The sequence below is a fragment of the Carassius auratus genome, chromosome 16, assembly GCF_003368295.1.
Source record: "Carassius auratus strain Wakin chromosome 16, ASM336829v1, whole genome shotgun sequence".
Taxonomy (NCBI): domain Eukaryota; kingdom Metazoa; phylum Chordata; class Actinopteri; order Cypriniformes; family Cyprinidae; genus Carassius; species Carassius auratus.
The window spans coordinates 21,001,069-21,025,086 of NC_039258.1; positions in this window are offsets into that span (position 1 = coordinate 21,001,069).

Here is a 24,018-nt window from a genome sequence, read left to right on the forward strand (position 1 = left end):
GACACCCAATTCCTCAAGCCTATGTCATCAGTGAAGGTCCTCCAATGCAGAAGAGAGGGGCATTTTCAGATTTTGATTAAAGATTATGAAGCCAAATTTTTTTTTGGTGTGTGGATTGAGTCGCATGGATGAATTGTTCAGCACAAAACGATCAATTTAGGCGAACAAAGTAAATATAGTCAATTTTGATTTCATGTGGACTTTAACAGTCAAACCAAAAATTATTCAGACACCAGGTATAATTGTTTATATATATATAAAAAACTGTAATAATGTGAGAAATGTTGAAGGTGTCTGAATAAATGTAGGTTTGATTGTATATTTCATTTTTACATTGAAGACTAACCAGTGCTATTTTACATTTAATTATTTGGTTTCTGTACCTTGACACCTACAAACTTGAAAAAAACTTAAACATTGGTGTGAAACAGGCGTAAGGTTGTTTACACCTTGTGCAATGTGGAATTAGTTTACAGTCTTTTCAAGCACTTTGTGATGTATTTTGGAAACCGGAGATGAGCTCCTTTTCTAACGCACCACCTAGCTTGATAAAACCCCTTCTCAAGGACTTACTGTTTGTCAATTTTATTTGGGTAACACACATATTCTGAATGCCTTCGTCATCATTCGAATGAGCCATTTTAATCTAGATTAATCTAGATTAACCTAAATTAATTTCAAGATCACAGCGAGATTAATCTAGATTAAAAAAATTAATCTATGCCCACCACTAATATATATATATATATATATATATATATATATATATATATATATATATATATATATATTATGTGAATCTCATGCAGTGTAAACAACATTATTGCTATGTGAAGAGTGCCAATTTGTGTCAATGTAACCATAGCAGCGAGAAGTTTGTGAGTTCTGTCAGTGGTCCTGTCAGAGAAAGTCATGAGTCCACTGAGTAAAGAAGTTAGGAAACTCAGTATGGCACCCCAGTGTGTAATTGGCATGTTTGGCTTTCTGACACATCTAATATTATGCCAAGAATGCTGTCTTCTTATGGTGCTAACTTTACTAAACAAAAGATGAGAATTAGAAGCATCTCCACGAAACTTGTGTAAACATATTAGCTGCTTGCCCATTCCTACTTCAGTAACTATAGACTTCTATAAAAGAAAAAGGGTTGGTGTGAGAATTTGCCCTGATGGAGTTCATGGTTTTGATATAAAAACTGAATATTTGGAATGACATTGCGTTTTTATATTGTGATTTAATGAAACAAGCATGGCCTCTGCAGAAAATACGGTTGAAGCCAAACACTTACTAATGCATGTTGCTATTGCTTTATATGGATTAGGTTCTTGTGCCAAGTTTTGTATCATATCAAATTAATTTGCTTTTTCTAAAAGCATTCCAAAAATGCATGTTCATTCTGCAAAGGAATACAATGTTTGTCCATTTGTATAAGATATTTTATAATATGATTAAAAAGTAATCAGAATTCACATTTTTATAATTTGTCCATTGAACAGCTTAAGATATACCATCTTAGTCTCTTCTGTGTACTGCATTTCTACACCATTACTAACCAAGTAGCAATACATTAAATATTTATTTGAGTATGAATTATTTTGATTCCACATATATGACATTCCACATATTGATTCCAGTATAACTATCAATTTTATTGAGCAATTTATGATATAATGCTAAATTATTTGATACAAATTAATAAGTACATCACAATAAATTTTCTAGAGAGCCTTAGAATAATGCATGTCCTGTGCACTTTAGCTGATATTAAGTTACATTCAAATCTCATGTTGTTAAATGACAAATGCATTTGTATTTTCAGCTATAAATAATGCAATAGTTTGAGGTTTTAACCCTTTTACAGGTTCAAATTAAACCAAGGAGCAATTATATTATAACAAGTTAGTGTACATTCATATCTGTGTTTATTGATAGTTGCTTTTTTCCAGTTTGATGTCCATTTGCTGGAAAGCACCAAAATGCATCTTAAATGTGTTTTATATAATCCAATATCACCAAATTTATATTAATAGGTATTTCTGTGTGTTGCTTTAGCCTGCATTTATGTTTGTTTCCGGGTAGACACTTAAATGTGTCAATGTATTGACAGCATCTACAACATAAACTCTTTTATGCATGAACAACTCACAAAGAAACTTTATGAAACACTTGAAGATAGAATATAGGGTGGATATATTTGATTTTATATGGACATATAACAAATGATATTGGTTTATTTGATGAATTTTACAGTTAATACAATGATATGATGTGTCATTTAAAGGCTTTAATTTTGTTCTGGGTGATTTCTAATGCATGGTCAATAATTGTGACAGTACAAATATACATAAATCTGTATGGGCTGAGCACATACTTATGCTACATTGTATATTAGGGTAGACTAAGTACAGTTTTACTGCAAAAAAAAAATTGTCCAGAATAATTTTTTTTTTCATTGCCACAGTTCTTCTGGATGTAGTCTGTCTCAGTTTGTTCTGTTTCCTTATGTTATTCCAGACAGACAAAATAATGATGAGATCTGATCTCAGTGGAGCACTGGCTGCTACTTATGCAAACCAAAAATCTCACTGGATTATTACAATTAATGGTTTCTGTGAGGGCAGGTTTAGGTGTGCTCATTCGTCCAAAATTCATATTAATTAGCCATCTAGTAAAATATGTACGAATTGCCATGAGATCGTGATGGACCATGTAAAAAGTCCACACATTGCTTTTAAATACGCATTCTGACTGGTAATGACAGTCATATGTCATTTCATGACACAGATGCAACACAACACTGTCATTATTTTTACGCCTGCTAGAGGGCACTTAACTTTAACACATACATATAGGTTGTAATAAGGTGCTTGCACAAACGACCTATAGGGTCAACCTATACTGAAAAGTTCATGCAATTTCAGTTCTGAATAATCTTCACAAGAAGCAATAGTGGTGTAGAGGCAATAGTGTGTGTAACTGATCTGCAAAGTTACAAAGCACAGAGTCCACACCAAAGTTAGATAACCTCTCATAAACACCTTGCCTGAACCACCTCATTGATAGTCCTAACATTATTTATGTAACTAGATCAATAACACAAGTGGCTACAGGTTACTATAGCCCCGTTTCCACCGCAGGAACTTTCTCCAGGAAGTAAGGACTTTGGGCTGGTATCAAATAAAGTTTTACTAAAAAAAAAATTGTCCCTCAAAAAGTCCCTGCTCAAGGGGTAATACTTTTTCAAAGGTCCAGAACTTTTGGGGGTGGGACTGGGGGCTAAACATGCTTATTGGTTGAGTTCACAGAGCACTGAATTTAAACCACCATATATTTGCATACATTTTTACAAAAAAATATTACTGATATGTAGTTTTGAAAGTATTTCAGGTGAGATTGTAATTGTTCAAAACTCAAATCTGCTGTTTATTTATAAAGACTCCTATTTAAAAATGTTATTTGCCGATTTCGGAGACGTGAGCTCCAGGTGGCCAGCGGGCATTCAGTGCTCATGTTTCCCAACCAGAGCAGCCTCAACTTGGATAGTCCTTCTGACATGTCTCTGTAGTGAATTAATCATATGTATTGTAATTAATAAAATGTCATTCGTTTTGGGTCAAAACCCAAACAGGTAATATTTGGTCTTTAATCTATTCATCTATCAATATTTTATTGTAATGTATGTCCCTGAACTAAATTAGTAAGTTATTAATATGTTTAAATTAAATGAAAAGAGAGAGGGGTGTTTGATATCATATTTCGTCTAAATACTGTGATTTAAGTAAAAATGTAAGCAGAAAATTTAAGTAGTCAAGGTGAGCTGACTGATGTTATTAAAGGCGCAATATGTAATTTTTCTGCTGTAAAAATAGCAGAAATCACTATATCTATGTTATATATATTTTTTAGTTGTGTACTTACATCATCCCGACAGTTTCCACGAACTTTCAAATCCAGAGAAAATTATAGTTTAATTCGAAGACACGGCACGTTTCTTTATTTCCGTTTTGTCGCCCGTCTATGACGTCATATAAACTTTGACCCCTCTAGTTTATCTAACTTCCTGCGGAACCGCCAAATACAAAGGTGAACAGAAACAAAGACGAGACGCAGAAGAAAAAGTAGTAGCCTTTATCGAGACTATTATTTCTTATATTTATATTGTTTATATTCGTATTTAAACCTCAATCAATAACTTAGTTATGGATCATGATTATGCTTTGCCTGCACGTTCTGTGAAGCGCAAACGCACGGGTGAAATAAATGACCCGAGATGGTTTTGGGACAAGAGAAGCAACAAGACACGGGTAAATATTGGAGTTGCATTTCCAAGATAGAGAGAGCTTTGTGACAAGCTGAAACTACAGAGAGATGTCGAACTCGCTTGCTTTCTGATAAACAGGTATGCATCCATTCAGCTAACTGTATCTATCCGTATATTTTGTGAAACGATGATGTCTTGTGTAAAACGCAGACGGACTAGCTCTCATGTAAATCTACATTTGTTCTATATCTAGCTGAATAAAGTAGCTTCAAATGCAGTTCTCTAACTTGTTCGATATCATAGTATAACGTAATTATAATTATTAACGAAAGGCGGCCGTGTTTTTTAACATATATTACTACTAGCTAGATGGAATATTGATTTGATAGGGGTCTCATAATTCATATAGACGGTTTCATCGGGCGCACGGTCGTGTATATCGGTCTGGCTGCGGTGCCTTCTACAAACGCAGTTAAAGGCAAGGTTATGAGTAGACTGAAGTTGGGCTCAGGTGGATGTGCTGCAGGATGTGTTTCCCATACATTTATTTATTTTTTGAGACTCGCCACAATTTTAAAACTGATCTTTTTTCAAAAAGACTTCATTGAGTAACGTTGCGTACCGCACGTTTAATAATAATAATAATTCCTTACATTTATGTTTAAATATCAAAACGAGGCACAGGTGTTTTTATATCGCTGTATTTCTGAAGGAAGACTTGCATGTTATATGCCTGATAGCAGTGTGTGAGCGTACCAGCACTGCTTCGTTTACAGCTGTTACTGGGGAAACCTCTATTTCTCACGCTTTATGTCTGTGCTTTAAAACATCTCCTGTTGGCAAATAATGAATTTGCATTTTCATTAAGTCCGCCTGATCCACGCAGCAAACATTTTGTTTGTTATCAAAAAATATCTACTCTAGAGGGACTTTGCTGTTGTTATTGATTCTATTTGGAAGTCTACCGGAAGTTAAGTTATGTCCACAAAAGCGCTCATGCGCAGTAACGTTTGTTTATGTTGTTGCCGTTGAAACCGTCTATATCCCTCCGTTCGAAAATACGTGATTGTCAAAATACTAAGTTAGAATGAGTGAGGAATGATAAGGAGCGACATGGCGCGTGTTCCAATGAACAACAACTCCCATGAGCCTTACGCTCTTTCCCAACGTCATCAAAGTACGTCTTATGTTATTATTTTGATTGAGTGACCCCTGGTGGCCAAAAATTCCATACTACACGTTTAAGTACACTGCTGTTTGCAGAATTACTGGACTTGCGTCATTTCATCCAAGGGAGTTCACTCTCCAGAGTCGAACTCACGAAGTCCGAACTACCAAGGATCTAAGTCCGAATGTTGCTTATTGCGAAACGCACGCAGACCTACGTCACCAGACTATTTGACTGATCGTCTGTGTACTTCAGACTACAATGCAAATGCAGACAGGTGGAAAAGTGGCTTATATTTAACAATTTAATTCATTGTGAGGGAATAGTGGTTAAAAAGTATTGTTAACACTGTTCCTCAGTAGTACAATAACAACCTGGGTTTTTTATTTATTTATTTTATTTTTTTAAACAGCTGCTTCCTGAGCCGCTGCAGCTTAATGCAGTTCAGTGTTGTTGACAGACATGTAGTTTTTTACTGTGATAATGAAATGTCCTCCATGTCATGCTTGTGAAAGTGGTTTGACTTTTTGCTTGTTCTTCTTGAGATTATTAAACTTGGTCTTGAGCTGATACAGCAAAACTGATGCTATTGTTAGCATAGTCATGGTTGTATTTACTACCAGTTAGAGCAATCCCAACAGACTTTGGCCAGCTGACCAATCAGACCAGGCTAGAGTTTTTGGAAGTTTGTATTAAAAAAGCGTTAAGAAGACAGGTGAAAACAGGTGCTGCAACATTGCAAATTGCAAGAAAATTGATGAGAAGGAAAAGAAATGAGGAAGAATGCAGATGCAGCCAAACTATTTTCATTTTGACCACAATCTAACCAGAGCGAACAAGCAGAGCTTGATATTTAGGTGCAATTCTACTAAATTTACTAACAACAGTTGCAAAATTGGTTTAAGATATGCATTTTGTGCATTGAATAAAGGTGAATATACCAGTAAATTGACTACCACAAACCTTGGTAAGTCACATTGCATGATTAATATAAATACTCTCCTCCCATAATGTTGTGTCATCTTATTGGCCATATTAATAACACCAGATAGTCATGTGAACATCATTTAAAAACTTGATTTTCACCAGAGTGGTCGTTAATGTGCTGTTAATATGTTAATATTGCTTCAAAGTCTATAAAAAATGCATATATGTGTGCTTTCCATGATAATTCCTATGAATATGAATGATTACAAATAATAAGTAATCACACTCCACTCAGGAATGCTGACCAGGTAGTGATATGGTATTCAATCACAGCAATCACATTCTGCTGCTCCTCGGCTCCTCCCTCATGCCACCAAAACCACATTTATTATTTATCTGACCTCTTGTGGAGTGAAACTTGAGAAAATGTATGTGTTTTTGCCTGTATTTCCTCTCGTGTTAAAGTTTAATGAGAACTCTATGAGACGTCTTGATGCAACGCATGCTTGGAAAGTCAACTAAATGTGCCACACACAAAGACGGACACAAGGCAGGGAAACAGCACAACAATGTTCTCAAGGATTGTGATAAGATGCTGACTTAGCACATTTAGTTCCATCTCTGAAAGATGGGATGGGCGCCTTTGAACCTTTGCCACTGATCTGTGCCAACTGAATCCATCTTATTCCCTGTGAGTAGGTCCACTGGCAGCCGCCATCAGCCGTCCTGTCCACACATCATCCCCTCGAAATCTTCCACCAGCCCACACTCCTGCAGGGGATTAGAGAACCTGAGCAATCGTGCAGAAGCTTTAATAATATGCTACACAATAAATGTGTGAGGCTGACGGTGGCTGTCTTGACATTTGCCTAACGTTGCTTCACTAGGCGTGTAAAAAAAAAAGAAACTAGAAAAAAGAAAAAACACTCTTGTGCATGGTAGACTGAAGATAACGTGTGCTACAAGGGCTGCCACCCCCCTGAGCATTGTTATTATCATCAGAGACAACCCTTTCCAATGTGTCCCCGCCAGACATTGGCTCAGTGCAGGACACAATGAAATGCCAAAACAGGAAATTCTGACGCTTGCAGACAGGTTGGAAGCATTCTGAAAGAATGCACTTCTAAGAAAAGAAATGTAGTCTTTTATCCCTCTTGTTGTAGAAACTGCGTTTACGCACAGAGCTTGTTTGCACGGTCACATGTCTTGTGATTAATGTTGCTTGTTGCCCATTTGAAACAAGGACTTTGGAAAATGTGCATGTTTTATTGTTAAGTCGGTGAACAAGACAGCATTGCATCGTATCAGACAGTGTGGAGGGCACAGTCAGTAAATGCTGCTCCATCTCTGCATCTGCTCTGTGTCATTTTAATACGCATTTGGGAATGCAACATGAACCAACCATTATGCCAAACTTGTAATGAGAAGTGCTTATCAACTAAAGAGAAGCTTTAAGAACTCCATGCTGTTTTCCATCAAATTTAGATGGATTAAAAATATTAAAATATTATTATATTATATTTTTTAGACAGCCATAAATATTACTTTATATTACTATACATATACGTACAATTTTAAATCACAGTTTAAATCATGACTTAAAACACATTTTTAAATCATAGTCTTGAATTATCGTCAAAGTCCCAACTTTGTAATCCTATCCCAAATATTCCATAGTCTAGGTTGTAAAAATGTCAAATTAAATGGTATCTTGAAACTTGGCAGTGTTGCATTTCTCATCAGGCACATTTGGATGTAGCATTTTACAATTTCTCTCATTTGGATTCAGTGCTGTGCTTTCACAATAGTTAGCATAGATCAGTGCTACTCAACCTTGGTCAGGTCAGGAGCAGAGAGGACAAATTCCCTTTGTTAGTAAGTGGCACATTTTAATGGATGGCGTTCCTACCAAGGACAGATTGTGGTCCTTTATAGAGGTCCTATATTCTCCAAATAAAAATAAATTACTTTGCAAATATTAAAAAAAAATCCAATTGTTAGAAACAATAAATAATGTTTATAGAACATTGTAAAAGAGACCATGAGTATCCTGCAATATGTTGCTGGGAGGGCATTGTTACAGCAGCTTGTAAAGTAAGGGAATTTGCACCTTTGGATAAACTCTGAAACACAATATAGACATACTGACAGTTTTTGAAATTATAACATGATGATGTATTTACAGCTTAAGCGATGTTAAATATTTTTTAAATGCATTTATATAAAAACATTGTTACCATTCTATATGCTTTTAAAAGTGTTTTCATGTAACAATTGGTCAACACACACACACACACACACACACACATCCTGTACAGAGAGCTCTCAGATATGGTAAAAAACATACTTTCTTGTTTATGTGTGAGAACAAACCTCATTGGTTGTTGTGCATCAAACACATACAAGAGAGCTTACAGAATCAGCCACTAATAGAATTAAACCAGTATTTCCAGAAATTCAGTATTCACAGAAATAGATATTCCTAAACATTTGAAAGTCGTGAATGTCTAATTAATTTGTTTTAGATGATGTCAGTATCAGGACTGCAAATAAGTAAATGTACATGTAGGTTTAGAACAACGCTTTCCATAAACTAAATACAAATATTTATGAGAACATGTTGGTTATAAGGGCCAGTAAAAGTTCGCATTTCTTTGTTTATTTCACAGGTATACACTGGTGGTCTATAAATTTTACATCTGCATTGGGTTGTTTCCAGGTTTCAGGCCACTGCAGGCTTCTGGACCTACTGGCCCTGTCCATGAATCATCTTTTGCATTCTTAAGATACTGATCTTGATATATCCAGGTGATGTTAATGTTAATTAAATTTAGTCTAAGACATAGATTGCAACAGTTGGGCACAGGAATTAAAAACTGCACGGGGAAACTGACTTTTAATCATGTATAAACCTTTAAAGGGGTCATCAGATGTCATTTAAATAATATTTACTTATTCTCGCTTCTTCTGGAGGTGAAGCTGGATCACAAATGATTCACGTGAACATAGAAACATTTATGTATATCGGAGGTACATCCTCTTCAAAAACAAAGCTAATCCACTGCGTCTTCAGTGGCTCAGGTTATTGGCAATAAATGATGACTGCTATGTTCATTATTACAGTAGATCCAACAACAAAACACTTTAATTTCTTAGGAGTCATTCTTGTCTACATCTGCTCCATTATTGAAACAGTGGCACACTGATGACAGCTCACTCAGGATGGGTCTAAGGTAAGACACCAGTCCAGTCTGTGCTGAAACACTCCTCTCAATCAACTATCGTGTGAGAGCTTGGGTCTGTGTGACGTCACACAGACAAGAAGCTGAGAAGGCTTGATTTGAGAAAGGGGTCGTGATTTTAGTCGATTAAAGAAAGAAAAGAAAACACACTGGGTGGATGTTTGTCATTATTGGGTGGTTGTGTATACACACTGTCAACATACGTTTATGTTCAAACAGCATGTTGAAGTGCATTTTGCATTCGATGACCGCTTTTAAGAAAGACCTACTATGAGTTTTGTGGTTCTTAACCGATAATATTTTTCAAAGGGATCCAAAGCATAATATTGTACAAAAAAAAACAAAAAAACAATCATCATTATCGAGTCATGGCAATCAAATGTACTTGGAGGGAACCCTCATTACTAAGAAATATATACCATATATACCAGAATATATAGGAATGTTTCTTATGTTATTTTCATGTCTTTTGCAATGTTACATAAGAGGGGAACTTCTTCCCTCACTAACGAAAAGTCTAGTCTCTTGGTTCCAGAAGAGTCATCATGAGATTACAACACCGAGATAGAAGACAATTATTTTCAGCAGTGTTTTGTTTAGTGATGTGTCATTTTGAACGAATCTTTACTGTGACTCGGGAAGAACGAGTCGTCTCGGGGTTGAGTCGTTCAGTCGTGCATGCACAATATTCTATAGGTTCTGTTCAGTAATTCATCTGTGTCAGTCAATGCAGTCTTGAGCCGGAAAATAGAATTGATTAGTTCATAGTTCGGGTCTATCGGGTTTTTGACTCGTTCCTTAATCACGTGACAGACCCATACGCTAAACCAATGCAGTGTGAGCCAGAAAGAGAATTGATTAGTTCATCTTTCGGGTCTTCGGGTTGTTTGTTGTTTTGTCACGTGACGTGACAACCTTGGCTAGAGTAATTACTTAATTTACAACCTTCCTTACAAATGGGTGCATAGTACTTATTATTGTTTTTTTTTATATAATTATTGGTTATGCTTTAAATGTTGTCCATATGATGGCTAAATCACTTTAATAAAGAAGAGATTTTATATCAGTGTTTTGGTGTTTTTCTTTTTGTTTTTTCTTCAAAAATGCCCTTGTTGTATGGAAAAGCAATTATTATACCAGTAAACTCAAAATTGGCTTAAAAATTAACAAACTAGGCTATAAGTACTTTGTATTGTAGGCTTGGATTATTATATTATTATATAGCCTAGTTTTTATTTACTGAAGAAACAGTAACAAAAACATAGTGACAAAAATGTCAGAAATAGCGTATGGGTCTGTCACATGATTAAGGAACGACTCAACCCGAAAGACTTGTCAGACAAGAGAGGAGATGAACTAATCAATTCTCTTTCCGGCTCGGACTGCATTGGTTTAGTGCATAGATCTGTCACGTGATTAAGTAATTACTTGAACCCGAAGACTTGTCAGACAAGAGGGGAGGTGAGCAAATCACAGACTGAAGACCCAGTTAAAGAATGAATTAATCTTTTCTGTATCTTATAGCATTTTAGATTTGTATTGTTTGTAGTGTGATCAACGTTTGCGTAAGTACTACATGTGTTGGGGAAGTAACATGTAACATTTTAATTACATTTTGCTAAAATGAACGAAATGACTCGAAAAGAAGATTTGTTCACTTTGCTGAACGAGACTCAAAAGTCAGAGTCGGTAAAATGATCTGAACTTCCTATCACTAGTTTTGATGGAAACTTATGCCAATAATACATCTTGTTTACAAAAGCTACCCTAAAATCTTTTGGATTTCAATGTTGCCAATCTAGATATTAAGTGTGGTGTTACGGTTATGTGCTAATGAGACAGTCACATAGAAAAGAAGCTTTCGTGTTATTTTCATAAAGGTCTTCACTTTACTGTCTTCGGTGTGCAAGATAAAATGTCTGAAATCTGTGGGCCTCAGGCTTGAACTTCTACCAGTGTTCAAGACATGATGTTCTGTGAAGATTTTTTTTTTTTCCATACTCTTATTCCACATTGTTTTAGCAGTGCATTTTCCAAATTGCTTAGGTAGGATTTCGTTGTTCTTTGGAGCATGACTGCTTAGGCCACATAACAAGCTAAATCATAACATGATTGTGTCAAAGTTTTATCATGCAAATTTGATAGGTAACAATGCATTCAGCCTTTGAATGTTACAGTGACTTTGATGAATGTCTGTGGTTATATTCTGCATGAATGAGATTTTTGTATTGACTTTTTTAGGTTATTTTGCATTTACAGAGGATCCAATATGCTGTGAAACCAATGTAATATCTTGCCTTTTTTTGGATTGCATGCAGAATAACAGACAGCAACAAGAGAATTTAAAAATCAAGGCTAAAAACAGACCTATGCTGTCTCTTTTCCACTGTACAAAATGGTACGAGCACTCAAACCCCTTAATACAAAGTGACTCATATTTTATAGCTGTATTTACATAATCATATGACTGTTTATACTTGGTTTTCTTTCTTTTTTTTCTTATAGATCAGCTAACATATGTTAAATATCTATACAGGGTTTAGTTTTACTGTTTTTTTATTATTTATTTTACTTTCTTTTTCTTTTTCATAACAAATTTAAAACACACACACACACACACACACATGCACATGACAACAAAACTACACACTATTGCAAGTTAATGATTTTGGACATTTGTCAAATTTTTGGACAAAGCTAATATTTTATTCCTTCTGGCACCACAAAAATAAAATATGAGTATCTAAGATGTAATTTTTGCTGTGTGGGCGCAAGTGAGAAAGTTTGGGTCATGTCTTGTAACTCTTGTTCTTTCAGTGTTTATTTGGCATCCCACAACAATCCGACCTTTAAGCCCAACCTTAACCATGGCGGTGACAAATGCAAATCTGACAATTTTCACAGTATGTGGCTTAATATCTCGCTCCAAAAATTTGATTAAGTTCATATCAAATAGCTAAAAGGAGGAAATCAATGGAAAATGAGCCAAACTATTTCATGCTCTTGAGTATGGGTGTTACAAAATATATAAAATACTACTACTACTACTATTACTACTAATAATAAAGATTTACCCAGCTAACATTCTCTACATTTTTGTTAATGTTCTTTCAAGGTTCTCACAAACCTATAAACAAACATTATTCAAGTAACATTCCTAAAATGTTCCCTGAATGTTATTTAATAATGTTCTCAAAACATTAGTGTCATTGTGATGCAGGCAAACCAGGAACACAAAATACACACCAATAATCAATTAACATCAATTATAACCGACAGACTCAATCTACAATCACAGGGTGATATATGCACAAGTAACAGAGAAACTAAAACAAGAGAGAGGTGAATAACACAATCAGTAACCTATGGACAAAAAAAATAAATAAAAAAAATAAACAACCTTAGCTTAGACAAAAGCCATTTTTCTCAAACATTGAAAACTTTGTATGCTTTTCGGCTGTTCATTTACATTGGGGTGTCCAAACCTTTTCCAGGAGTTTAGTTCCAGTTTGCCTCAGCACACCTGCCTGAAAGTTTCTACAGTGGAGATCAAAAGAGAGCAATCTTTAAATACTTGACATTTTCTGAAATATTGTTAATCTTCATTGCTTAAAGTTTGAAGGAATATTAGCTGTGTGTGCATCACTGTTATACTATCATGTTTGACAAAGTTCGTCAAAACCCTTTCTTTTGTGGAAATCACAGTGATCAAAATTATAGAACAGTAACCACTGTAGCATGAAAAAAAAATTACAACTAACATTTTGGATGGTTACAGCTGTCAGAAAATAGTAGAGAGTGTAGAGGACCTTCCTTTCAATGCATTCAGCACACGCACAGGATATCACTATTTTTCACACTGCGCAGGTGTGATCTTGGTCCACTCTTTCTCCAGTCTCTTCCATAGTGTGGTAACTTTAGTGGGTTTATTAGCCATAACTTTGTCATCAAGAATTTTCCAGAGACTTTCAATAAATAAAAATTGCTGTGGACCAGTTATCCTCTCTCCACACAACATGCTCCTCAGCAAAGGTGAGCATAGCATTTTGATTCTTTTTAGCTAATGAGAATTTTGGTCAATGAAAAGTGCACTTTCAGTCCAACTTCCCTTAAATGTGCCAGATCCATGTGCTGTTCAGCACTGAACTGGAAAGCAGTTCCAGCTGCAGTGTTGAACCAGTTCCCAATTTTGGGGGGAAATGAGCAACTTACCTAGCAATGGCTGAAAGGATCATCCCTTTGGCCTTCATCTGGACAACTTCCTGTGACAGGGTTTCAGTCACCTTCGAGCATTCCAACATCTTGCAATCTCAATGAAAATTGAGATTTTCAAAATTGGTGATTTTCGTTTTTTTGCAGAATCTGTTAGTTGATATCACAAAGAAGCCTCTCCGTGTTTAAGATAGCAGTATTGGTATATTTAAAAGCGTACATTTTGAGGTTGAAATCAGCTTGTTTGTCGGAGATTCTAGCACGCAGTAGGGGCGTTTTATTGTCTGTCTGTATTTCCATACTGGATAAGCCGGCTTTTGTTTCTTTTGTTATTGCCCTCGCCCTCTGAGGGAAGCGTGGCTACTTAGTATGCAGCGCTCTGGCCGGCTCTAGCTGATATCAAAATTCAATGAAGATGGACGCCGCAAAGATGAACGCAGACGAGCTGAACCTTTGGATGTTACACCGAAAATGTTTCAAAGTACTTCTTCGACAAGCCGGATGCTTATAAACAAGCGCTCACTGATTCTGAAGACGATCTGAGTGACGATGAAAGCGGCAAAATAAGACTGTATAATATCCCTAATCTACAACTGAGCGAAGATGACGACGAGGAAGAATGTATTGGACTGGCGTCAGATGAGTTTGACCGTAAGATATCAGGGATAAAGACAGAATACTTTTGTTTCTTATGGGGTGAGTTTCCATAAACATCAAAGTTATCTACCATATCTACCTATTGTTATTAGCTAGCTCATCGGTTATCACAGAATCCTGTTAAAAAAGTCCTAATGCTACACAATGAAATCAATTCATCAAGTTTTATGTAGAAAACCAGCAAATAACAAATAAAATTAGCATCAATATGTACTTTTTGTTTACATAAACATTAAAATAATAACATTAAAAATGATGGCCACATTTGAAAGATTAAAAAAGATAAAACTCACATATTTCATTTTTATAAAAGTCAAAAAAGATAAATTACTGACATTTACAATACACATTCTCCTTTATTATTAATAGTATGCGGTCTGATTTTTCCCGTTGTGTCTGTCGTTGCTATGCAGGGGGTATGGCTTATCTAAATGAGATGTAAATGAGCCAGTTTCAGAACTTTCAGAATCTGAGAATGGTCACATATATATATATATATATATATATATATATATATATATATATATATATATATATATATATATATATATATATACAGTGCTTTAAGTGGCCCAAAAGAGGTGCCGGTACTCTATTATAGCCTATATATATATCCATCCGGCGGGGGCTGGTTGCAGGACGACTCAACCTCCGCAGACAGTTTTTAATGTTTATCAGACAATAACTACTCAAGATTTTGCTCTCGGTGGGACGAATTAGGAAGCTTGCATTGTGAAGGGCGCTCTGAAAACCAGCAGCGCAGGCAGATTAAAACCTCTATTAAAACAGATGTCCAAATGGGCGTACCGGTATGCTAAAAGCACGTTCTGGGCGCACGGAAAGGTGGCGGTACGCTCAAGAGCTATATTTGGAAGTGGCGGTACTGAGTACCGGTGCGTACCGGCCCACTTAAAGCACTGTATGTATATATATATATATATATATATATATATATATATATATATATATGTAGTGAGTTCGTGTGGGCAAGGAAGAGGACAAGGGGTCGGCTGGACTGCTGACGAATCTTTATTAAGACAATTCACTCTCTCTCTACCGGCGGTGTCAACTACACCAAACATATACACCATTAACTAAACTACTTTCATATACTGGAGGCTTCTTCTGCAGCGATGCTTCACGTCATTCTCTCTCTCCCCTGCTTCCATTTCTCCTGGCGTTTTATACCCTCTCCACGCCAATTACTAGAACAAGAAACAGGTGATAATTGATAATAATTTCTGCCCAAACCACTCGTCTCCTGATCCTCTCTCCCGCTGCAGACTTCGCTAAACCACGCCTTAAATAAATTTCCTTAAATAACCAATAAGAAAAGTTTAGAAAACACTTTAAAAACTGCATGCTTTGAATGTTCAGCTTAGTATTTATGTTAGCAAAACATTCTGTTAGCTTGTTAGTGGAGTATGTATGTAACATCCCTGCTGAAAATAACAATAATAAAAAAAAAACAATAGAAACCATCATAGAAATTCTAATGGTTTCCACGACAAACAACTTTACAAACATAACAAACCATCAACTTTTAACCATTAAAAACAATACAAATGTTTTTTTTAGTGTGTTTTGAGACCTATTCCATTGGGATTTAGTGGTTTTAACAAGCCACCAATATAAGTCACCAGTTACCAGTAGAAACCCACAGGGTCCATTACAATTTCCATTTAACAATACAAGTCACATTATAACCATTTAAAGGTTTTATTTATTTATTATTATTATTTTTTCAGCAGGGATGACAATGTTTTGGCTGAATCTGAGATGTTCAAGTGAATTTGAGTGCATCTCCCGTGCTTCCATTTTCACACAAAATGTGTTTTCCTTATACTTATTATGGGTCAATACTGTCTGATACAAAAAAAAAAAAAAAAAAAATATGTGTCAAAATTTGTATTATAAATATTTACAGAACATTTAACGAATTAATAAACTGAATCTACTGGATGGATCCAAGCTAATTTTCAGCTCCATGTATTGAATTGTCACAACAGTCAGAAACAAATTTGGCTTTGACAAAACACATGCACTGTAGATGGGGAAATGTATCTGATCTCAAATGAGCAAATCCCATTTTTTGTTTTGTTTTTGTGACAGAGTTGATGCATCATTGTTGTATATAAAAATATAAGGGCAAATATTATTTGTTAAATGATCCTCTTCTTTAGACTTCTTTAGATGGATTTATGTGTATAAAATAATGTAACCGTAATGTTGTATTATGATAATCCTTGATTAATCTTGATTAACCTTGCTGAAGCTTGAAAATTAATAATTAAAACTGAAGCATTAATATAATACATTTATAAGGCCAAGGGAATTAGTTCCAAATATATTTACAGTCTCTTTAACTGCCATCACACTAAGCGAAGCTCCACTACAGCTGCAATGTCTCTGGAGAAATAATAACACACTCCAAGTAAAGGTTCTGGTATGTAATTGTATAATTTGTCATCTCAAGTTTAGCAGTTTATGCAGCTGGATTTCTGTGCAGCCTGAATGTTTTATTAAAGCCATCATTGCCCTGTGGCATCGCATTTTCTTCGGAGACAAAAAGAGGAATGGTTTTGGCACCATCCTGTCAAGCACCGATGCCTTTTTTGACTTGAATAAATTCTCACTTCATTCCCCACATTAGCCTAGACTCTGAGTGCAAATGCCCTCTCCTCTCTAACCAGGGCTTGAGTTATTTGTCAGTCTGATTTACATATCTGTGCATGTGGGACACAATCTGACAACCATAAACCGCACGTATCTGCCAAATGTTTAGCTTGAGGCTGGGAGCTATAAGCAGGGCTGGGGAGCAGGGCTCTCTGCATGATGTGATCTCGACATCTTCTGGATCAGTGCACACACAGCACGGATCCCCGAGCCCGGCCCGAACGTCTCTACGCAAGCCCTGACTGCAGGGGAACGCATGCATGTGTGCTCTCAGCATCCCGCTGAGGAAATGCAAAACCACAATCCCAGCAAATCTGGAGGGCTGATGCACATGTAAAAACACACAGGCGTGCACATCAGCTGAAATCTCTCAACAGTCAAAACCCATTTGCATGATGTTACGCTATACGCTTGTGTGGCATACGTTGACGTACTTACATTTACATTTAGTCCTTTAGCAGACACTTTCATCTAAAGCGACTTACAAACGAGCAGAATGGAAGCAATCAAAATCAACAAAAGGGCAATGATATAAAGTGCTAAAACAAGTCTCAGTTAGCTGAATGCTGTAAATGTAGCAAGGTTTTTAAAATAATATAATAAAAAGAATTTAACTAAAATATAACTAATTTAATTTAACTAAAATATAAAATAAAAGAAGATAGAATAGTAAAAGAATAGAGGAAGCTAATGTTAGAGGTGCTTTTCTTAATTGTACAATAAATAAGAAAATAAAACAAATAGAATACAACAAGATTAAATAAACTCATGCTAGTTTATTTATTTATTTTGTTTTAAAAAAAACAAGTTGTTAGTAAATAAATAGAGTGCAAGTCTAAAAGAGGAATTTTTTCAAATAATATAATTAGAATAGAGAGTGACAGGGTTAAAGGGCCAAATAAAGATGAAAGAAATGTGTTTTTGGCCAATTCTTGAAGATGGCTAAGGAATCAGCTGCTCAGAATGAATTGGGCAGGTCATTCCACCAGGAGGGAACATTTAATTTAAAAGTCTGTGAAAGTGATTTTGTGCCTCTTTGGGAGGACACAACAAAGCGATGTTCGCTTGCACAACGCAAGCTTCTAGAGGGCACATAAGTCTGAAGTAATGAATTTAGGTAAATGGGTGCAGAGCCAGTTGTGGTTTTGTAGGCACACATTAATGCCTTGAATTTCATGAGAGCAGCTATTTGTAGCCAGTACAAATTGGTAAACAGAGGTGTGACATGCATTCTTTTAGCCTTGTAAAAAAAAAATATCTTTCTGCCACTTTCTTTATTAATTGTAAAGGTTTTATAGAACTGGCTGAAAGACCTACCAATAGAGCATTGCAATAATCCAGCCTGGAAAGAACAAGAGCTTGAACAAGGAACTGTGAAGCACTTTCCAGGAAAAAAGGGGCCTGATCTTCTTGATGTTGAATGAAGCAAATCTGCAGGATCAGGCAATTTTAGTAGTGTGATCTGTGAAAGTCAACTGATCATCAATCATATCTCCAAGGATTCTGGCTGTTTTTTAAAGAGTTATGGTTGATGTGCTTAACTGGATGGTGAAATTGTGATGGAACAATGGGTTTGCTGGAACCACAAGCAGTTCTATCTCTGCAAGGTTGAGTTGAAGGTGATATTCCTTAATCCAGCAAGAAATGTCTGTTAGACAAGCTGAGATGTGAGCAGCTACCATCGGATCATCAGGATGGATTGAGAGGGAGTGTCATCAGCATAGCAGTGGTATGGAAAGCCATGTTTCTTGTCGAAGAGGTTGTTCTGTGTGAGAAAGACAGAGACTTGGTTGAAAACAGCTCGTTCAAGTATTTTAGCAATGAAAAGGGTGGGTTTCTTAAGTAATTCAATTCAAGTATATAGACATTTTCATAAAAAATAATACAAAACGTATTCAACAAGACGATGAACGTCTCGGTTACGTACGTAACCCTCGTTCCCTGATGGAGTGAACGGAGACGTTATGTCGAAGGATATATGGGGTCTCACTTGGGAGGCCAATCATCTCTGAGTTTAAGGGAAAACGGCAATGAAAATTGGCTAGTGGATTTAACATACCTGAGCAACCCCCCGTGCCAATGGGTATAAATAGGGTTGCCTTGGCTTGATGTACCTGCAGGATAGCCATGGCATGCAGGGCAGAGGCAGCTTGGCCCGCAGCACTATAAGCCTTACAGGCCTTGGACGGGAGACGCGGACGATTCCTCTCCACCTGGGGAATGTCCACGTACCCCCTGGCTACCCCGCCATCAAGGGTGGTGAGGATGGAAGAGGGAGACAGGTGGTTTCTGGCCGTGAAAGGGGTCGTCCACGACTTCACCTCTTCATGCACCTCCAGGAAGAAAGGAACCGGGGCAGAACTAGGTTGTGAGCCACTCATCGCACCGAGAAACCAATCATCCAGCCGTGAGGGCTCAGGAGGGCTCATGTGAGGGCTCATTTATACCCGTTGGCACGGGGAGTGGCTCAGGTATGTTAAATCCACTAGCCAATTTTCGAAATAACTCGTAGTGACCGACAGATAGGGAACACTATTAACAGCAATTATTATATGATCCAATCACACTTGTAGCAATATTTGGTAGTTCTGTATGTTTTTTCAGGGTTAGTATCATCTAAGGTCGGCTGAGGGGTCTTCTCAAGTGTTCTGGATCCAGACTGGAGCTTGTGTAAATCCTAGTTACCACGGGATGTAAATCCCATGGCAAAACAGAGAAACAAATAGAAACATAATTAGCGTAGCTGCTGTTCCAACCAAGTAAAATGAACTAGTTTAACTCAAGCTAAAGAATAATAAAGAAATGTGCTTTTGATCAGATGTAACTGCAGTCACAAATTATGAGATGCATTATTCGAATGCTTGGCGAAAGAGATGTGTTTTTTAATCTAGATTTAAACAGAGAGAGTGTGTCTGAACCCCAAACAATATTAGGAAGGCACTCAGCTGCCTTTAAATCCTTCATTTCACAAAGGTCCAGGTCTGAGCCTGAACAACATAGGGGTCCTGGCCAGTCTCAATCTGAGGATCAAAGATGGGCGCAAAAGGCTAGTGTTGCGGCTTGCGCTCCTCCCCCGCCTACGGACATGAGTAAGAGGAATCGAGCTGCTGGAGACTCGTTGATCATCAGACCTGGCACAGCACTGAAGGGAATTTCATAGATGTCCAGTCCAGGTCACCCAGAGGGGCCTCCTGGCCGCTTAGTTGTGCCGCTGCATCCAGCAGGAAGTGGAGGTGGTAGTTACGGAAGTCTTCCTGTATATATTTCCTCAGGTGATGCTCCCCTCACCAGAGGTTTGCAAAATTTGAGCTTGCCTCGCATACACAAGCTGAGCTCTGTGCACTTTCTTAAAGCCGCGTAAGTGGTCAGTGTGCACGCAAGACTCTGTGCACTTTTCTGAAATCCTGTACGGTACGGGTTACCCGCTCAGCTTGGTTTCCTTTTTGAGATGGTTAGACCTTGGTTCCTTGGGCTCCATTCAGCAAGTGTGTATTTGTTTATACACTTCAAGCATCGCTTCCCTCAAGGTGAGGGGCTATTTGGCCGATTCTCTTGGAAGTTTAGCAGCACTCCCTTTCCCAGGAAGGGTCGCCTATGAGTGCACTACTCTGAATTCGGAGTTCTCCTCTCATATGAGACTGAGATCTCTGTTTTGTCCCCAGAGCGGTCCAGCATTATTTCTACAGATTGAGATGATGACTTTCAAACATATTGTTTGAGATGCACCATTCCATCTATGAGCTGCTCGATCAGAGTGCCACGAGAGCCCCTCCTTAGAACAGTATTTGAAAATCCTTGTTATTGTAAGTGTGCACGGAAGTCTTTGCGCACTTTATGTTATCCACACTGTGTTCATGCTAGTGCTCTGCGTTCTTTTCAAAATCCTATATGGTGAGGGATTTGCGCGATCACTTCATGCCCTTTCTTGAGTTGGTAAAAGCCCCGTTCATCTCTGGCGCCACTCCATTTATGTATCCTCAAATACCTATCTAAACAGGATGTTTCTACTAGGGATCGGTTGAGACAGCTCCTTCAGCAAGCTACTGTAATGCGAGAGTAAGCGGTAGCCCCTGTGTGACAGGCAAGACCTTGTATAAAAACTGGGCTCTTAGCCGTATCCCTTTAAAGGAATCCTTCCTTCAAGCCTTTAGCTCTACTCCGGGCCAAGGCCCTAACAAACAACTGGGTGTGTAGCTTAAGACCTTTTGGCCATAAGGGATAATGTCATGGACAGCCGTCTAAACATCCCAGGGGCAACTCCCATGGAAATGGTGTTGGTACATAGTGTTTGCCATGATTCTGGCCTGCACTCCCCTTAGTATGGCGGTGTGGGTATACTGTTCCCCAAAGTGCCCCCTAGAGGCTTGTTTTTACAAGTTTTCCAAATGGTATATATTATTATTATTATTATTATTATTATTATTATTATTATTATTATTAAAAATGGACATAAATTCCAAAACTGAAAACTTGATATTGAGAATTTGATCTTGATTCAAAAAATCTTATTTTGAAACTGAGACACTGATTTTGAGTATTTTAAATTTATTTCCAGAAACATATGTGGAATTTGCAAACTGAAATTGAACTTTGTATTTTTTTTTCTTTAAATTTGTATACCATTTAGTTATTTTGAGGTTTTACTATTTAATTTATTTGCTGTTGTAATTGTAATTTGATCATTTGATCATAATTTAATTTTATAAGGGGCAATAATCCAAGTGAAAGGATAATAAATCAAACCATTATACTATTTTAACAGTAACTGACTATTCCTTTGAACTGTGTAATTGCTGACCCTTGAAATAGGTAATACTATTATACTTTCTGCATACCTTTTGCTCTAGTGAGTCGACACTTGTCTTCTGATTTCTGGTCCAAGCAACCCCACGTAGTTACCGCTGTACCAAAATTGTGGTAGTACCATAGTAACTTAGTAATTGTGAACTAAGTGCTACTTTGTGGGCGTTGCATACATTTCTGTGTCAACATCTTTAATGGGAGCTTATAGGTCGAAGATAGGCCCAAGATAGGTCGAAGGCCACTGCTTTTCTTGGGTACAGTGAAGTAAGGGCTGTAAAACCCCATACACATCTAGGCTGGAGGGAACGGCTCAATTGCATCCTTCGCCAATAGGACAGCAATCTCCTCGCACAAGACAGAGGCATCTTGGACTGCCACTGAAATCTCCAGAAAACCATTGAGCTTGGGAGGTTGCCTGGTGAACTGAATCGCATAGCCACATGTCCAAATGAGCCAGCGGGACGGGTTGGGAAGCACATGCTATGCTGCCAAACTCTGTACCAGTGGCACAAAATGGACAGTTGATGTACCCCCGGTGGTACCTGAAACAAAAATAAAAGGAAAAAGATTCACTGCCCGGCTGTCCTCCACGAGAAGGAGCTGCAGCTTTGCTTACACAAATTTATCAAATACATTCTTTATAAGCTTTCCATTGAAAAACAGAGATCTGTCGTCAATGCTTGAGGCTTAGATCTTTATAATGTAGTTACATATAGTTTGTCAAGAATCATTTTGTCCCTTTTCATTTAATCAATTCGTAAACATTGACACATGCAAACAAAGAGAGTTCAGTGCATCCACTTCCAGGTGCAGGTTAACAGGTTTTAAACTCAGAGATGATTGGGCACCCAAGTTAGACCCCTAATGTTGTCAGGACATAACTCATAGTGACCAAAAGATAGGGAACACATATTCACAGACACCATACCTGTGATAGCTCCATAAATCCACAGTTCCCACCCAATGACAAGTTAAATCCTCAGGTGTGACCTTTTAATATCTTGCACAGCAGAGTGATGGCTTTTGTCCTGTCTTCATTGCTGCATTCTTCACGCTGAAATAAAATATGGAAAAAGCGGAAGAGATTATGGTACAAGAATTCCCTTTGACGTTAACAGATTCCGAGGGGCATCAGCTTCATGGGTTCAGAAGTGCTGTGTCAAATCTTCAGAAGCATTCGGCTCTGGCTCATCCTCACACAATGAGGAGACAAGCAGCACAAATGTATAGTGTGCTGTGTGACATCCTAACTTGATCACTTTATCACTCTATCTGAACAGATGTTTCTGCAAAATGGATTGCTTTGATAAAACGTTTAGAGGTTGTATAAATAAAAGGCACATCACTGAATTAAAAATGGGGATAAATATAATGGTTAGTTGAGTTTTGCTGCATTACAAAGCTCATTTATTATGCCCTACTAAGTCTAAGTCATGAACATACTTACAGAATTTGAGTAAATTCATTTATTGACCCCCTCAATGTAACTAAATAATAAAAAAACTAAATTATATATATATATATATATATATATATATATATATATATATATATATATATATCGTAGTCTTATTGGCCAGTCCTAGCCCTACAAAGTGTAAAAGTTTATCCTCTCTGTTCCAGAAAGTAATGGTATAGTGGAGCATACCACTAAGCCATTGTATTAACACATACTGTATTAAACCTTCTTCAGCGGCAAATGTTCTCCCAAACCGTAATGTTCTTAGACCCATTTATCATACAGATTACCAAGTTCTGAGTGCTACTGTATCACTATAGAATAGAGCAAATGTACACTAAATGTAGAATCTCATTTCCATTAGTGCAGTTATTAAAGTGTATACACACTATGACTCCTTGAAGAGGCTGCGTGGATTTGCAAACATCTTCTGTCTTGTGATGAGAGTAAGGTCCCTTAAGACATAATACAGCCTACATTGACAGTATTTGAATCGTCTTACCCAGACTTGGTTCGTCATCTCTGTTTGTAAAGGATGGCAGCTTTCAGAAGCTTGTTTTCAAATCTTTAATTCAAGATTTATTCAAGGTTCAGTAAAGTACATCTGAAGATT